We start from the raw sequence: 16,508 nt of genomic DNA on the forward strand, positions 1-16,508 counted from the left end.
AAAATGAACGTGAATGAAAGCCCAGTTTAAGGTTTTCCCTGAGTACGGCCTCAGGGTGGGTGGGCTCAGTTGAGACCTCTTTGACCTGCTGAGCCGGTTCTCCCAATGGAGCCCCTATCGGTGCCTTCTGATCAAACCTCACCCACTGCTGGAGAAGTCTGGACCAGATAGCTCAAGGAATGGCAGGTAGGAAGCGCTTTTTATTTTTCCTCCTACCTTCACTTGACACAGTGCAGATTACCTTGTGTCATGCCCGGATAGTTTCAGGCCTCAAACATCACCTAGGTATCCACCCCCCACCCCCAACCAACCGGTCTTTTATTTTTTCAATTAATCTTACATCTGACTCCTGTGGCCAGCACGGTTGCCATGGAGATGGGTCCGGGTAGTGGAGAGCCCTCCCTTAGCAGTTCTGAAGTCTCTTCATGAGAGAATTATGGATGCAGCCTTCTCCATAGTGGAGTGTTACTCCCTTGCAACCTTGTCGTTTTATGGAGCAGCATCCTGTGTGGATGGGAGGGACCCAATTACCTCATGCTCCTTATATATATTAAATCTTGCCATTAAAGTCCAGTGTATCGCTCCTGTAGCTCAACAAGTAGAGCATAACCACACAAAGGTCATCGGTTTCAATCCCTTGGAGCACACATAGACTGTAAAGCTTTACTCTACTGTAAGTCGCTTCTGTTAAAAGCATCAGATACATAAAAGAGTCCCTCACTGTTGATTCTACCCTTGCCCTCTACCTGAAGTTGTTGCAGGATTTCAGAAAGAAATACTTGTGGTTTAACATATCGGATGGCCTGCTGACAGATGTTTGTTGTAAATGGGCAGATTTTGTAACGTCACGCTGAAAGTGAGTGTTGCAATTGCACTTTTAGCGGCAACCCCTGCATTGCTGTAAATGCGTCTGCTTCTGCAGGGATGCAGTCACCGCTGACAGAATGCACCGGATAAGCGCCAGCGAGCGCGTCTGACCCCAGAGTCGACGTTGAGTGCCGCTTTCGGGCGGCTCGAGGCTTCGGGTTTTTTCCTGATTTGTGTGGCCGCTTAATAAAACAATGACAGAGACGGTGGTTGCAGGAATAATGCGGCCATTCCAATGATTCCCAGCTGACTGTGATGTAACTTAATGACTGCTGTCCGGAGAAGCTCTGGCTTTTGTTTCAAGATCAGAGTGGAGGAGTGATAAAGGCTGGTGGTGATTCACAGACTCAATACAAGAACATTGAACAGATTTACAGGGAGATGGGGCTGCTTGAGATCAATGGAACAGCTTTTTAAATAGAGCTGCTCTACATGATGAAGGACCTAGTGGTTCCTGTACTGGTTTGGTAGTGCTACCACCAGGGGGCATTTAATCACGGTCTTGGTGGTTTCCAGAACCATTTCAACAATTTTTACGCTCCCCAGATTCTCTATTAGTAGGAAGGGGGTGTGAGATCAGGAATTTATATCAACAGCCTTGGCTGTTAAGCAAGTGTGAGTGGAGTCGTGGTGCGTTCCATTTGAACTTGGAACTCAGACATTCTGAGTTCCTATTCGGAAATTTCAGCTGGAACGCCCCCCTGAAGTTCTGGAGTTCTGACTCGGAAAGTCAGAGGAACCTCTACAACCCCCACCTCAGAATTCAAGATGGCTGCTCCCTTCATCAACAGAAGTATAAGCAGCAGCTATATACTGTTTAGTAACACTTATGTCTTATATGTGTTTCATGATATTGGTCATACACACAGAACTCTCCAACCTATATCTGCGGACATGTTGCTACAATGTTTGTATGCACAAAATACCACATAATGGTTTATCAACTAGTATTGCTAATGATGAACCTGGCTAGAACTGGTATTGCTAAATGGCTTTCCGAGTTGTACTGGAACATGCTTAACTTGGGTGTGACGTCATTCCCAGCTTTGGCTTCCAACCTTTGAGGTAAATGGAACGCAGTCTCAGTCTTGCACCAGCGTGACCACAAGGGGGCATTCATTCAAGCACCTTAACCAGTGACCTTGGAAACCGATGGGAGACAGGAGCCGTCCCAGAAAAAGAATCCACCAGGCCCTAGCTGTCACCAAATCTCAGCAGCTGGACAAGCTAGCCAAAGCATGTGGGCTTATAATTATAACCAGCCCATCATCTCAAAAGCCACAATGAAACTCTTTTGTTTTGTTTTTTTGTTTGTTCTTTTTTTTTACATCTGTCTGCTTAATCTGTTGACTTCAAGTTTTTATTTAATTGAAATTAAAAACTATGAGCCAGTGACAGTATCGCAGTTGTATGTAATCCAGTTAATTTTATATGTTGCGTTTAATGAGCGGCAATTTATTTGCCTGAGCTGTCTGCATCTTAAAAAAATCTCATTATGAGATTATTGGAGAGTGACTCCTGTTTCTTGCCTGTAATTGCCTTTCACAGACTAATAAACACTTTTGGTTTGTCAGTCGTATAATTCAATGCTGTCATATGGAACAACAGGAAACAGGAACAGGAAATAAGGTTGTCTTGGTCTTTGGACATCTGTTTACGAACAGTTATAATCTTAAGTGATTTTGTGCCCTGTTAAATCAGCCAGTAGGTGTTTTTATGGACAACCTGAAATTTTGGCAACACGGCTCAGGTACAAGTATGAGACAAATTAAGTGACATTCTGTTTAATGGGAAAAAGAAGTATTCAGACTTGTACTTGGACTAAATTGAATTAATCCTTGGATGTTTTGAATGCCTTTGTCCTGTTTTAGCCTTAACCAGGGCCCAAAGGAAAACACTAATGTCACGGAAACTCCGACTGACCCAAGACATTTGTGTGCTCTCCTTCAGGACCGGTGGTGAAGGGCAGGAGTCTCTATCTTTGTCAAAGTGAGGGTGCTTTGAGTTTTTTTCAGGCGCATTTTTTTTGCCTCAAAATCCCCAGAATAAAACACCAATAAAATGTGAATTAATGGAGCACTTTTAGCTCTAATTGAAAGCTTTCTCATCTATTGGCCTCCAATTTGATGTATTCTTTTCTCCCAAATCAAAGAAAGATGCTTCTTTAAAAAGAAATGGGCAGCATATGTCCAGGCTGCCAACCTTCATCACTTTATAGAAGTGGCACGAGACTATGGTCGCCACTGCGAGCAGAAACAAAAGAGGAATACGAACATGCGTATCAAAGCGTGTCGAACCCTTTCAAAGTCATTCCTGTCATTCCCTGCCATGCGTTACTAAGAGCAAATATTTAAATCGCTATGAATTACAAGACAGACATTTTTATTTTATATTTATGACTTATCTGAGACAAACAGGTATTTCAAATATTTATTTATAAATTAGCTACAGTTCTTTCATCATCAGGGATAATGAAGGTATTACTGCACTGATCCACATATACAGTACGGTATGTAGAGGCTGTGCCAGGAGAACCCTGCGGAATATTCCGCAGTAATCCATACCGAGGCACTTTATACTGCATTAAATACTCTATCTGCATTGTATACTCTAGGTCCTCTGGTAGCAGAAGATAATTCTGATTATTTTAAGGGCAGGTTTTACCACCTGACCAAGGTCAAAATTGCAGAAGATTTCACGAAAAATAATTTACGGCTTACCGTAAGGCATAGAATTCCAAGGTACAATTCGGAACCGTCTTGTTTGTCTACAAAAGTAGTCCTGGCTCTAGGTCTAAGATGTAAAGTGGACCACAGAATTCCCTAGAGGGGAAAAATAATCTGTGATTTGGTTGTGATTTTCCAACAAAATCGAGAGAGAACTCATGCGAGCACGAAGAACACAAGTCATGCATACAAAACTAGATTTTCAATCTTGTTTTCCAATTATGTCTATAAAACTCTTAATTACCTCTTATAAGGCTTAGAAGGAATCTTATTCATTTCCCTCTTATTGTGTGCCTAATCCACACAGTTTGCTGTAGCTGTCAGGAAAGACCACGCTGTCCGTAAGGCATGCAGGCGTGCTTTGTAAATGTCACCTGTGCTATTAAAGCTGGGTGTCGGCCTGACATTTTTGCAGCCTTGTCTGCTTTTCTGGAAGGATCTACACGAGACGTGTTATTAAACGGGTTATCACTGCTAGGCTCGCAAAGCTGTCTCTCTGCGTGATGCGACGAGCATCTCCAACAAACAGATTTATTTCCGAGCGCTTTTCCAAGCGGCTTGGGAATCTGAAAGGCTTTCCCGAAATGCACTTGACACTGCGCACGTCTGCGGGCAGATCTAATTAATCTGGCTGCAGGAGTCTTGCAGCTGGCCCACCCATGGGGAACCTTCCCACAACTAAACGAAGGGAAAGGATGACTGATTAAAGTCCGCGTGTTGTTCGCCTTTATCCAAAGTACAGCGAGTTGGATTGCCCCGTCTGAGTGACACACTCATGTACGTATGTCTGCCAAACATATGCTTGGCACAGCATTTATCAAACGTCTGCCAAGCAAACAAGACTCTTTTTCTTTCAGCGTTACATGTGATTTCCAGGGAATATTCATTAGAGTCACGCAGACTTGAGGTACTCTAAGAAGTTCCCCTCCAAGCGGATGCGTGATCATGTTGCTGGGTTATCAGAATCTTTGAAGCTTGTTGTTTAATTTACCATCCTAGGAGACCCTTTAATTAGGATTGACTTGTTCTGCTTACGATATTTTCCACTGGACTCTGCGAACTCTGATACCCAAAAGATACTTGCGTGTAATTGAATTTGGCTGATTTAGCCGCTGACAGGTGCGTAGGGTTCAGTTATTAATGTGTAGCTGCTCCAGACAGCAGATTGACGTTTTGGAGCGAGAATATAAGTCGCATTCAGCCGGCAGGCATGAGTCATCGTCCAAGCCGACGCAGGACACCTGCCGCATGCTCATCCGCTTGCCGGTGTGTGTCTCAGTCTCCTCCCGTTCTCTGTCCTCAGCCATCCTGTCTCCTGTTTTTCTAGCATCGGGCTAATCTAAATAACACATAACCAATAACAGCTTTCCAATAACGGCCTGAAAATCACATCATTTTCTCCAAAGAACAACAAATAAGAACCATAATTTGGCAAAAGTATATATATATTTTTTTTTTTTCTCCAGCCCCTGCCCGGACAACAAACCATACGGTTTGTTCCCTTGTGACCCAAGATAAATGCTGGACAATAAGTCACCGGTGACACCAGTCACCTTGAGTCTCCTGAGGTCACTAATCCAGAGCCATTTGTCCTGATCAGTTCTCGGAAAGGACAATGGAATTATTCTGGGAAGGTCAACATGCAGTCTCAGTGCGTGAAACATCCTTACAGTATATCCTTACATATTCATATTTGTATTTGTCATATCCTCCTACTATTTTCAAGGCCAGCATTTTAAATTTGGACATGTTGAGTTTGTCCCCTTAGAAGCCAAGTAACTAAAAGTGGATGCAACTCAAGCAGTGAGTTACGTAATGAAAACCGCTAATAGTCAGATTAAGGTGTCTAGTTTAATTGTAAGACTTGCTCGGGAAGGACAGCAGAGTCCTGTGATTCCCTGGGGGGGTGGTGGGGGGGGGGGGGGGGGGTGGTGGGGGCAGGATGTAATAGCAATTTTGAGCTCAGGAAGCTCAGGAGGAGGAAGTAATGTACTGAAGCAGTGGGGATGATTGAAAATGAGACAGCCAATCCGGCTTTAGCTCACGGGTGGGACAGATTAAACAAATCACATTTTTGGTCTTGGGTGGGGCTGCAATATGGTGTATTGCAGAGGCTGAGAGAGAAAGCAGAACCCAGACTACATCTCAAAGCTGTTTTTTTTATGGTGCCCTCACTCCCTCCCTCGATGATTTGAAAGGAGGTGACGCGGGAAGGAATGAGTGAGTGAGTGAGTGAGTGAGTGAGGAAGGTAGCGTGGACAAAATGTGGTATCGGGACACACTTGCATTCTCGAAGACTTACCATACTATACCTGAATGTATGAAGTCATCACAGAAGTATAAGCTATTATGCCATATCATGTGTATGTGTCACAATTCTCAACTAGACTTACACATGCCCCACAGCAATGGGGTGATTCGAGCAAAAATCGACTCTCGATGACTTGTTCCCTAAGGTATTGAGACAACACTTCAACATGTGGAATTCGGGGTGAAGGAAAGGTAGCAAGGGTGCTGCAAATAAGGGTTTTGGCATGTAGCCCCAGTGTTGTGCAATGCAGTGTTTGTAAAACCAGTGTTTGACACCCCCCCCCCCTCTGGTGACATTTTTGCTCACCCTCAACTCGCAGGGAATTAGGAAAGAGCAGAAAAGTAGACCGCCTGGGGTCCTACAAGGACTGGTTTGAGAAAAACTGGTGTAATTGGGGATCAGGCATAGGTGGAGTGAATAGTGCCCCCCCCCCATCTTACAGTGATCCCCATGCTCATTTTCTAAATTAACACTGTAATGCAAATTGTGCATTGGCCATACAAAGGATATGTAAGATGTAAATTTGTCTTTATCTTAATACCTTCATATTTGAGAAGCTCTTGTGTTTATGGAACCTACATTGTTATTGATATGTCAGAAAATATTTTTAGCATTTGTGCAGCATATAAGCTGAACTGATTTTAATTATTGTGTTGTCGTGAAAGCTCTAAATTTTCTTGAAAGCTAAATTCTTTTCATTAAATGTCTTTCTATTATAGCCTGACAGAAATAATGCTGACAGGAAGATAGTTTGGAGCCTACTTTACAAATGTCTCTTCAATTTGCTATGAACATAAACTGTTACAGAAAGCATTGAATAAGGAATGCATGCTGCCCGCACGGTGACAGTCACTTGAAGTACGTCGTACGAGCCGGTAAATGAGGAAATGTAATTTTGAAGGACTTCAACAAGTACTGTTAAAAATGCCACCGATTTAAGCTCTGCTCTGTTTTTCTGGAAGTCTTGGATGTTCTGATCCTGTACCGCTCTGTTGTTTAGAGAGGAAATTAACTGGTGTCATTCACTGCAAGATTAAAAACACAAAGGGATTCAAGACGAAGAACTCATAGAATTTAGTAGCTGTGATGTGATGCCCTATGGCTTCAGAGACAGTTTGCTCTTTGTTTTGGCCAATCCCCTGCCAGTGTAAGATAAAAAGGTATCCAGTGGATGGATATTGTAATAAATCACGATGGCACTGGGTGAAAGGTGGCTGCAGTTCTGCAATGATGTGATCTTGGCAGCACCATCCCCATTGGCTCGCTGAATTCCACATTTTCCTCAGTTTTTCATAGATGTTTCTCTGGCTAATGATGCTTATTGAAACAATTAAAACTGCTCGCCAATTTCCCATGTGTAAATTTTAATTAGTGGCAGTTTCTATATTTGTGGCTCTTTAACTACACAAATAACAGGGTGAAATGGAATATTTGAAATAAAACACTCACTAAGCACTTCGCAGTAGATTTGTGAGACTGTTTCGGAAGCCTCCTTACATGATTAACATGGAACAGGATTTTATTGTATTGTGTTTTGTATTGTGTATTGTTAGTATTGTGATGGGTGAATGATGAACTCAGACGTCGTGTAGTCATCCTCCAAGCCCCAAATGAATTTACCGAGGCAGCCGAAGTATCTTAGCTACAAGGTGTATGCAGACTGGGATCAGATATCTTGTTAGTGACATGGTGGACAAATGTGTGGAATTATTTCTTTTTAGATTCACACTCCATTTATCTCCTAATTGAGATTTCTTTCTATTTACAATGGATCCTAAAAGCATTCTTATTGTGAAGAGGTGAGATATCTTGTTTGACTTATGGATTTCAATCTCTTGGCTCTGGTTCCTGTATTTCCTGCAATGATATCTAGAGATCTGGGCAGCACGTAGCATTTTACTTACTGTTCTGTACAGTAAACACCAGTTTAATGGCTGGAAGTTAATTACACTCTATGATGAAGTACCACATTAGCTCTCAACATCTATTTTAATGGATTATTTGTGACTCCTGCCCTTACCTATTTATCAATGATCTTTCAATTGCTATTTTTTGTCAATGGGAATTTAAATAAATAATAAAAACAGCAACAGTTGTATATGTCCTTCCTCTCTTGGAGTGTTTTATCCACAAACGCCCTCGGAGATGCTAAAGATCGGTGGAAGAACTGAACCAGTAACTTTATAAGTGACATGTTCTTTCTGTAAATGTAGCTATAAAATAGACGTGCATTTTGTCTCTATTATTGAAATAATGCAGGATTGGCTCTCTGCTGTGGGCTTTGCCTTAATTAGCCATTCCGTCATTAATCAGCGGCGGTGGTGTGCTCACGCTGGTAGCTATTGGATGTCAGCTGTTTCCCGTTACGTGCAGCTGTTTGCACCCCTCTCTTCCTACGCCGACACATTCACCGTCACATCTGCTGCTGAGGAAAAGGCAAAAAGTTCTGGGGACAGGGCTGTGACATGGAGCGATAGGCCCCGCATCTACAGATGAGTGTCTTCGCAGAAGGCCCAGCGGTGACATTTTTTTTCTTTTTCTTTCCGTGACACACGTGTGGTTCAGGGCATGTTAATTTGCTCTTTAGTAGCGCCCAGCTGAGGGGAAAATAACCACCTTTCATTTTGCTGTATTGGGCATGGTGTCCTGCATTGGTGTGAAAGGCAGGGAAGCCATTTATACAGACTGGCAGGCATGTAGATCGGTGCTTTTTTTGCTGCAGCTACGACAAGACCTACGGCAAGCTGGGCCAAGACGTCGGCTTTTCAAACGGGCTTTATGAGCTCGTCGGCCCCAACTCTCCCGTGTACGACTCACTCGGCGATGTCGTCAGCGAGCAGGCCACGGCCCAGAGCTCGCCGAGTGCATCGCGCCTACGAGAAAATGTACGCGAGCCCCCTGATTCTCATTCCAAGTGTATCTGCAGCGGCTTTCAGATATTTATTATTTTTTCATGATAATTGTTTCGGTTGCTGTCCTTGATGGCTTGCCGACACATCATCAGCTGAATGACAAGTGGTTTTCATACATTATGCATTGCCCCATGTGCAATAATACAAACCTCTGACACAGATCCACATTCCTAGTTATTTTAATGAAAATAGCCAGAATTGGATTGAAGATTAGACATTAACTCGCGAATAAGCTTGGACTTGCATCTAACTCATTTTGATTTTATCATTTTCATTAAGTTTCTTTTCCCTTTCCCTGAGAACAGGAACATAAGTGCAGTCTGCTGACTTCATTAAGTGGCAATATCGGGCAAGGCCACGGTTGTTAGTTTGCTGTTGATTGATCTGGTCTGCCGAGACCGTGAAAGGGAGTGTAAACGCTCCATGATGCTACGGTGGAGAGAACATTTGATCTATTTCTGACCAAATATCAGTATCTAGTTGTTACGTAGTGGGTCGGATGTGAACATCATTACAAAGTCAAGGGTAACAATTTAAGTGAAGGATCTCAGTACAAGTGGGGCCTGCATGTGATTTTGCAGACATCTTAAAAAGACCAACTGATCTGAAGGTTGTCTTCACAACCTCATTCAAGCATAAAATAAATACAGTCCTATTATAACAGAGGAGTCTGATCATGCCCTAAGGAATACTTAATAGGTTTTTGAAAGGAAAAAAGCCCACATTTGTTACAGTTGAAGACAGAGATGCTATTTCATAGTACAGAGTAAGGTTTCAGATGGGTCCAATTACTACGGTAAAAGGCCCATCTGTATTATCTGAGCATTGTATATGGTAGCAGTGTCATTAGAAAGGTGACTTGAGGTTGCTTTATTACCCTTATGGTGATTTTCCACTGACATACAGAAACCAGATCATACCTGGGCCGTACCACGAAGAGACACTAGTTACAGTGCAGTTCCAGCTCGGCACAGTCTGGAGTGTGACAGTGACACAAACCAAAGCGATGCTTGTTGACTGTTCACATGATGTGCGTCACGATTTACTATGTGCTAATTTCTGCTAGCATGTCTGTGAGAATCGCAGTCTTATGTTAGCATCAAACACTAGCGGAATTAGCATTAGCTTACTTCAATTTGCATTACAAATCCATTTTGAAGTAGTAGGTTGGAAATTTTCAAGTTCCAAATTATCGGGAGAACGTCTATATATGTTGCGATGCGTGATACTACTAATTCATGCATATCAATGCACCGGTTCTTTGTTCCTGTGCATTTCAACCAGTCACGTGGTGGTGACACAACTAGCTCGGTTTAGCCTTGCATTTTGCTAGTAAGCAGGGCCATGTCAGCGTGGGTACGGCTCGGGTACGGCTCGGGTACGGCCCGGGTACGGCCCGGGTATGGCCGGGGTACGGCTCGGGTACGGCTCAGGTACAGCCCGCATAATTTACAATGGAAAACCATCTTTTCACAGTTCGATTTGTGTATGGCTCGCATCTTGGCAGCAGTGGAAAAGCGCCTTTCGTGTGTTTGTGTACCCCGTCCATCCTAAGCTCAAATATCCTGCATTTGATTGACATGGATGGGTGGGTATGTATTCATATTTTTAGCACCATAACAGGGGTACCATAGCAAACCACCAAGGACGAAGAAATCCACACACAACAGTCTCTCCTCCATACGAAACCCTTGCTGCTCTACTCGTGATAAATTCTAAAAGGTGAAAAGTGACAGTTTAAGGTGTTACTGATAATGAGCTAGAATGACTGCAAGATATATAGAACGGCTATGGACTTCTGATGGGCTTCCCTGAAAGGTCAGCTGTGGCAGCCATGCATTACCGTAATCGGTCAGCCATTCACATTTCCAAACCCCACTAGGTCAAGATTTAGGTTGACCTATATGCTCCACCGTCGGTTGCATAGAATTTTCAAATGATCTTGTGAAAAGAGTCCACTGTATATAAAATTGATTCAATTAATCAATGTCACTATGCAGAGAGACAGTCACATCAATTTCCTTTGCATCCTCTTGGGTATTTTTGGGAAGATCTATAGCTGAAGTATAGAAATGGCTTCACCAGAGACCATTGAAGCTATGTGTAAGGATAGATTTTAATTAGTAAATGTGAAAGGCAAAGACCTTTATTAGCTATGATGTATCTCTGCAGTGAGAAGTGACAGGCTGGCTTTAATCTTCCCGTGGTTCAGGTCGAGACGTCGGTGTGGGGGGTGATGCTCGACCAGCTGAGGCCCCCAGGGAGCCCCCCCCCCCCAGCAAAGAGCAGGATGAAGTGTGTGAGAGGCAGCTAGCGATGTTTGCTTAGATCTTTGTCATCATACATTCTGAATGCTTTATCTTTAGTGGTTTCACATCAGCTTAACCCCTGCCAAACAATACCTGTATGTTGCCTTGGGTAGTAGGATTGGCCGGTATCTATTTTTTCATATCATCATACCTTCTATACGTTTCGCCCTGATATAAGGCGTATGATGGTATTTAAAAAAAAAGAAAACACATAAATCATGTACTAGTGTAAACTCCGAGACCAGAGAGAGCCTGAAGGGGCTCATCAGTGTGGAAGCTGAGCATTAGGGAAGCGAGGAGACAGTGGAAGAGTTAAAAAGATCACCCTTTGTTTTTTGACACCTCTGTCGCTGCCTGATCTGCGGCTGCATGTGCAGGGGTCCCAAAATCTGCTGCGGGGGGGCCTCTGACTCGGCAAAATCTACCACGAAGCCCTCAGCCCCCCCCCCCAAGGTCACCAAATCCTGCTTCTTCAGTTTGACTCAAATATATTACTTAATTGGGTTTTATTATATATGTTCTCTGAATTGGGTAAATACAGAAGTCAGATGCCCTGATCTGAGACCTGCTCGGCTTCCTCTTCATTCAGCACAGCTCCATTTTTCCTCACATAAACCGTTAAATCCATACATTTAATCTTCTACACAGCTGTGGATAAGTTGACCACACATTGTTCCACGGATTGGAATCCACTCCTCAAAAAGTACAGAGAGGTTATTCAGATAAAAGCATCAATGTTTCCCCTAAATGTTTGAAGTTGTATTTTTAAATAAAAATAATAATAAATTATTCTGTTTCCCCATACTGGCTAAGTGACTTAAAATGGGCAGATGAACAATAATAATTTACAGATTATGAATGTGTTTTAAATTTTACTTACAGCATTATGCTTGAAGCATTAGCAAATTCCACACATAACTGTTTAGTCCAACAATATAAAATCTTTCTGTAATTTTATATGTGATATTCTGAAAGCCATATTAAATCAATTAGGCTTGACACTGATGCATGGAATTTAGCTGCCTTGATCAACAGACCAAAGAGCCTTGAAGTGTGACAGCTCCTCTCTGTCCAGATATGCAGTCTCCCCTCTCCAGCCTGAGATCATTGTTTTGATCCTGATTGCAAGCAAGTTGGGATGAATGGAATGAGAGCGCACGCACGTTTTGGCTGCGCGATGACGCCTCGAATGGCTGCGATTGGCCGTTACCACGAATAATTAATACAGGACCGGGTGAACCGGGCCGTATGGTGGTATCGACTCCCTCTGTGTGCGGACGCTGAGCCGCAGAAGCGAAACCAAAGCGGAAAGGGATCCGCAGCCGTGGAACTCCAGCGTACAGGTGCCTTCAAAAAACAATAGAAAGGGTTTTCACTTATTTTGCCAACTTCTATTTTACTTGTTAAGCTGTTTCTCTGAGATCATTTAATGCTATGAACTTGGCCATTTGAACGATAAGGCCAACAAACTGTGGACTAGCTTGCAGTACAGTACTGTACAGTACTATTTGTGTAAACTAGGAATCATATTTTAATTCTTATCCAAACAGTTGCACAGCATCAGTCACTGCTCACTTGGCTGATTTATTAAGTGGGCCGTGCTTGTCACAGCGCCCAGGAAATCCACCATCTAGTGACACGTACCATTAATAGGGCTAATAGGACCAAAAATAATGTAATAAGTGCAGTGAGGGGCGTACGCATTCATGAAATCATTCTATTATTACACCAAATTGTGTTTTGCATTGTTTTCTAATTTTATTTAACATACAAGGAGTCCATCCATCTGTCCATCTTCCAAATGCTTATACAGAAAACTGGGCAAATATTATTATTATTATTATTAATAATAATAATAATAATAATAGTTTTGCTAGGTTATATATATGCCCCCCTATCATGAAATCAGAATAAACAGCATACCTGCTGATGCTGTCCTATATAGTCTGGTCTTGGGGTGGGGGGGCTCGGCGAATGACTTTATTCAGAGTGTAACAGCGCCGCGGAGTGTGCAAGCCGCCGGCTGCAGGCGTGTAACGATCGGGGCTTGGCGCTGAGCTTGGGGGAGCTTCGCAGTCAGTGCTGGAAGAGAGGAGCGCTATATACAGGCTGCGAGGAGTGACAGCCGCCGTTCAGGCTTCGCATGTGCCCTGGGATACCTTCGTTATCTGTCGCTATCTATTTATCTGATGCTCTTTGGTGTCCGAGAGAAACTGTTATCAGGTAAGGTTGATGATGTAATGTATGATCTCAATGACTCCGGATGATGGGTAAAATGTTATTGGCGAGAATCCCGAGACCTGCTTCATGTCGACTTCAGCGCGTATGTTCATGCCTTGTGGTCCCTGCCATGGAGAACAGGCTGGACGGTGGAGCAGTGTTAGGGGAACGCGTATCACCTGCTGAATTCGCGATCATTTGACTACGCGGCTCGGCGGTACAGACATTACCTTTCTGATCCCACTAGAGGATGAAATTACTGAAAGCAGCTGGCTGTCGTTTCATGTCAATATACATTTCGCCGAGTTTGAGAAGCATCGTCAAAAGTGTAACCGGCATGAGAGACAGTTGATGCAGCGCGAAGTACCGGCGTGACAGTGAGGATGCTGGGTGTCACCGTCGGGTCGCAGCGAAACTCCCCGGGAAGGAGAGAAATGCAAAATTCTTTCTGGACCCTTAGGTGTCGATATGGATAACCTTCTGGAAAATGGAAACAACTCAGCTATAATTCATTGCCCAGCCTTTCCTTCAGCGTAAACGGATCGTTCCGAGTCCTGTATATATTTGTATAGTCTCTTCCTGTTTACACCAAAGAAACAACAACAGCAATTATAATGTACTTGGAATGAATCAGATCGTGAATTAATAGTATTTCTCTACAGAGACACCGTATCATGTTTGGGTTGATCGATTCTCCCCCAAAGACAGCTCACAAACCGGGGATTGGTGTAGATCAGTCAGATAACGTTCGCGGAACCAGTGCGCTGATTACACGCTCTTAATCTTAATTGTCAGCGCAGCGATCTAATTGAACAAAAAAACTTCTACTGCCTCCCAGAAATGGTCGCGTTATATACTACATAGTCATATCCTACTTACATAATGTCAAATCAAATAAATAAAATGCGTGTGTTTGATTGCCCTGAGGGATGATGTGTGTCCTGTCTTCAAACGTTGCCAGAGACATTTAAAATAAAAGCCTGCGTTGAACTCAAAGCTTAAGTGTTAACACTTATGGTTGGATGAGCCTTCTAGATTCAGGGAAAATCGGGATTGCAGACTTCGGTCCATTCAGGTGTGAGGTTTCATTATAATGACGGCTCTTATTGCAGCTGATCGGGCTGGCCATTTGATAGGGTTGTATTGTTGCTATTTTCTGAAGGACTTTTCTCTTTGGCCTGTCATCCCCCCTCCTCCTCTCTCTCTCTCTCTCTCTCTCTCTCTCAGACACAGACACCTATCTCTTTTCTCTTTTCTTTCAGGCAGTGCCAAACAGTTTGGAGCCAACTTTCTGCATATGGAGGCTTGACTAAGAGAGGGGTCTAGGTTAGGGGTGTAGCTAGAAATTCTGATCCCTGTGTCAAAATGTCACTTTAGGTCCCCCATGGTAGAATCTGGGGCCCCTGTAAAGTCCTGGGCCGCCTGAATCTGCCAGGATATCCATGCCCCTGGATCTAGGACATTCGATGACACATTGTATCCCCGTGAACCAGGGAAAACTCCATCTTGTTTCAATCTCCGGGCATAATGATTCATGTCCTCCTTGTTGCTAGCCAGCCGTTCCTTTTACTGACGGCTGAGACGGCATCCTAGTACTACTTAACACAATATCACGAGCGTGTGAGTGACAAGGGGCCCATTCGCTCTATGTTTTATATGGCCGAGAGGCACCAGAAATCAGTGCCACTTGGCATCAGTGAAACGATCAACTCAAAGAAGAGCTTAGAAGTGTCCTTTGCTAAATGTGAAAGTAGCGGCTGGGTTCACGGTTGTATGTCAAAGCTCTGACTTTCTGTGAACAAGGTAGTGTGTAACTGTCCCAATGACAGTGTGTTCTGAAAGTTCATTTTTGTTATAAATTGAGATGCCTAAATCTGTTGTGATCTTTACAATTTATTTAAGATATGTTTATTGAATAATTAAAAATTCTATGTAAATTGACGCAAAGCGTAATGGGTCACATGACTGACGTTTGGCATGGTTTTGGCGCGGTGGCACTGGGGAAGAGGTAGTTGCACAGTGCTGAAAGGGATTTAACTCTGCATGTGGTCCAAGAGGCGCACACGGTAATTGTTAAATTTTTTGTGTTGTATGTGGTTATAATTAAGTGTGTATTTATATGAACGATGTATCTTTGTTTCGGTTAATTGTGAGTGTGATGTATTTTGGACGAGCTTGCGTGTTTGTGACGGGGCTGCTAAGGAAGAGACTTGTATGGACTGTGATGTAAATTTTTGTCTTAATTTTGTTATAGTTTTCACGGTGTCTGCTGAGAGGAGAGAGAGAGAGATATAAATAAACCCTCAAAGACATCTGTATGAAGCGTGGCCATTGTTTAATTGGACCCGTGTAGCTACATAGTGAGTGGGAATAGTCAATCATCTTAGCATCAGTCAGACATTTTCTACTTTTGTAATGTTCATGTGATTAATTATGTATTGAGTGGCACCTGGATGTAAGCCAGGAGATAGACTATTACATTAGTGTCTGTCTCTCAGGATGATTTCATTGTGCCGTTGCGTACATTGATGTTTGATTTATGTCTCGCCATTTGCGATCATGGATGACTGATTTAACGTCACTGGCAAGAGCCCTGGAACAGTTTAGCAATTGAGTGGAACATGTAAGGGTCATCCTGACTGTCCAACAGCTCTGTCATTCGAGACCTGGATTTCCACTGAACTTCACAGAGATTTAAATTATTTTATTTTTTTTCGCGGGGGGTGGGGGGTTGAGCATTCTGAAACCATGACAGAGTGAGTGCCAAAAAAAGTAGACTTTGGGAATAGGACCTTTTTACACATCTTGTATGTCACGTGAGATGAGGAATAGATCACAGCATGTCATTCTCAGTGTCTAAAGAAAGAAGGTTGTGCTGATGGCTTGTGAGGCTAATTAACTTTTACCCACAGAATAAGCTTTAAGTAACTTTATAATCCACCATTCATCCATCCATCTTCCAACGGTTTATACTTTATTATTTATTTATCAGACCAAAGCCAAACCAGGTAGCACAGGGCACATGGCTGGGGTACACCCTTGATGGGATACCAGTGCAGGGCACATGGCTGGGGTACACCCTCGATGGGATACCAGTGCAGGGCACATGGCTGGGGTATACCCTCGATGGGATACCCGTCCAGGGCACATGGCTGGGGTACAC

At 43.2% G+C, this 16,508-nt stretch overlaps 1 protein-coding gene and 1 long non-coding RNA gene across 4 annotated transcripts in view; both read left to right on the plus strand.

Moving 5' to 3' along the window:
• LOC111843402 (neuron navigator 3) overlaps positions 1-16,508 on the plus strand; it is a 219,309-nt gene that overhangs the window by 3,887 nt on the left and 198,914 nt on the right. Inside the window, exon 1 of one of the 3 annotated variants that reach the window (XM_023810968.2) lies at positions 13,175-13,348. The exons of the other annotated variants lie outside the window; for them this stretch is intronic. The gene's annotated coding sequence lies outside the window, so the exon portion shown is untranslated. Of the gene's footprint in view, positions 1-13,174; positions 13,349-16,508 lie in introns of those variants that run through there. 3 annotated transcript variants of the gene reach the window in all.
• Positions 15,184-15,663, plus strand: LOC140588378 (uncharacterized). Its single transcript, XR_011989727.1, has 2 exons — positions 15,184-15,411; positions 15,600-15,663. It is a non-coding gene; the product is annotated as an uncharacterized lncRNA (long non-coding RNA).

Source organism: Paramormyrops kingsleyae, chromosome 3 (assembly GCF_048594095.1).
Source record: "Paramormyrops kingsleyae isolate MSU_618 chromosome 3, PKINGS_0.4, whole genome shotgun sequence".
Lineage (NCBI taxonomy): Eukaryota > Metazoa > Chordata > Actinopteri > Osteoglossiformes > Mormyridae > Paramormyrops > Paramormyrops kingsleyae.